This window comes from Cryptomeria japonica, chromosome 11, assembly GCF_030272615.1.
Source record: "Cryptomeria japonica chromosome 11, Sugi_1.0, whole genome shotgun sequence".
Classification (NCBI taxonomy): domain Eukaryota; kingdom Viridiplantae; phylum Streptophyta; class Pinopsida; order Cupressales; family Cupressaceae; genus Cryptomeria; species Cryptomeria japonica.
Window position 1 is genome coordinate 736,462,227 of NC_081415.1, and position 2,641 is coordinate 736,464,867.

The window sequence follows — 2,641 nt, forward strand, 5'->3', positions numbered from 1 at the left end:
CAAACAAGATAAAATAAAATTGTTGGCCCATGCAACAAAGATGAGAGATCATCAATAATTGAAGGAAACTTCACAATCCTTAAAAGTGCACATTACATAACTATATGACTAGAAATTGTGGCTAAATAGAGTGAAGATTCATCATGACTCCAATAATAGTCCCTCATGTGTGCATTTGTGGCATGAACACAAAAACTCCCACACGGCATGGCCATGTACCTAATGGAGAAGACAAGCCTAGGCTACATGCCCAAAAAACATGACTATAATAATAGTCCCTCATGCATGCATTTGTGGCTTGCACACTACAAATCCTAACATATCATGGCAATACACCTCATAGAGAAGACACACCTAGGGCCACATTGCACATAGCAACGTGCCTCACAAAGAAGACATGCATAGGGCACATGCCACATAGCAATGTGTCTTATGGAAAAATGTTCATGCATGTCACACACCAAAGATATATGTATACATCATGAGGCACATTCATATGTTATCAAACACAACCTATTGTATCTAACATGAGTTCCTCTCTACATGTGTGCAAATCTTCCAACACTAATCGCCACTAAGAAGGAATAATATAAAATGCATCTTCAAATATTTGTGTGTGTGTGTGGAATTGTGTCTTTGAACCCAAATCACTACCATCAACAACATGTAACCATCACCTACACTATATCAAAACATAAGTATGGTGTGACATCATATCTATTTGCATAATGTCAAAACACATGCAAACATGAAAATCATCATAGCATGACAAAAATCAATCTCCACATGTTGGAACAAAGATATAAATAAGATAATAGGGTAAGAGGAAACCCATACCAAGAACCACATACCAACTATCAGCAATGCCATCAAGATAAATGTAGGATAGGATACCACTATGAGCCATCCAATGGTCCATTCTATGAGGAGAACTAGGGGATACTATCTTTGAAAGGTGTGGTCAATAGAGATAATCCCTACTAATGCCACAATATGTCACCATAGCTTCTTGAGTTTTCCATTCTTCTACTTAACACCGCATTTATTGAGTTCCTCAACAGCGAGGTTGGTTCTCAATAGGATGCACAAACATGTAAACACACAAGCATGGTTTCATCATACTTGTATTGTATCATACTTGTACAACAATACAAATTTATTTTTCTAGTTAATTACTTAGTGTAAAAATAACTCCATTACATAACATAGGGTAATAATCACCATAAGTTTTCAAATAAACTGCCCAAACATCAATTGGAGTTACCCTTTCTAAGGTACAAACATAATTTATTTATAACTTCAAAATTAAAATAATCACAATACATCCAAATAAGTTCAATAGTGCATGGAAATAGACAACATGATCCATAATTAAACCCATAAATTACCCTAATTGGATATGCTAATAAAATGGTGTCTCAGATAATAGAGATTATGTTGGACCTATAATAGAGATCTGGACTTTGTTTCATCATACACAAGCATGGTTTCATCATACTTGTATCCAAATACACCATCCATAGATAGGTACTCAGTACCACAATCTCATGGGAACCCTTTTAGCTGAATTTACCCTATATTTAGGTGAATCTACCCTTGTATCATTCCTTGATCTAGTATGTCATTCCACCAATCAATATTTTTTCCATATTCTTGGGAGAATACACTATCCCTTAGGTGAATATGCCATATCCTTAAATTAATCCTCCTTGTCATCATCCTAAGTCCTCTTTTTGTTAAGTCTTATCCCTTCATCTTTAGGAAAATCCACCTATCCTTATGTGAATCTACTTTCTCTAAGTCCTCTTTTTGTTCAAGAAGACACACTCAAGCCTTCATCACATTCCATAAAAAGAAAATCATTATTCAATATAATTGGAAGGAAATGATATATTGCAAAGATTACTATGAAGGTCTAAAATAGTAAAAGAGATGAGACTAATCTTTTATTTCTACTTACAATAGTGAATTGGTTGAGATATACTCATAGACAAAGTGAATGACATGTATGAGAACAACCTCAATAAAGGTAAAACGGACAATAAATAGTAGTGATAGATGACAACGCATTGAATGTGCCAAGAAAAAGACAGTGGAAGCCATGGAGAAATCGCTATCAAAACAAAGCCATTAAATAAAACTATGTTGGTGTAGCTTGAGAAGCACAATAGAACAATGACAAAAGAACACTACAGGATTCACATTACAATGACATCAGTGAACAATCATCTCTTAGCATGTATCTTCATTGACTTTGGTTGCTATAGAAAAATATAGTGATCATATGCAAATACAATTACATGGTTTGAAAAAGGATACATTACCATATGATATAGGCTGACAAAGATAAAATTTAATATGTACTTCGAAAAGGGTCTTATTAGTAAGAATCATCATTCATATGTTTACTCCAGTCTATGTTTATATTGCATAGAATATCAAATTTGGTGATACTATTTGAATATGTGAGCATATGTTATATGGTTTTGATCATTGGCTAAGAGAATTGTTGCCTAGTAGTTTTCTAACGACATTGAATATAGTGTCTAAAAGACTTTGGGCTTGAAACACTTTCTAAAGGCATTAAAAGAATGGGTCACTTTATGTCACTAGCAAATGGGAATATATTATACTTAACTTT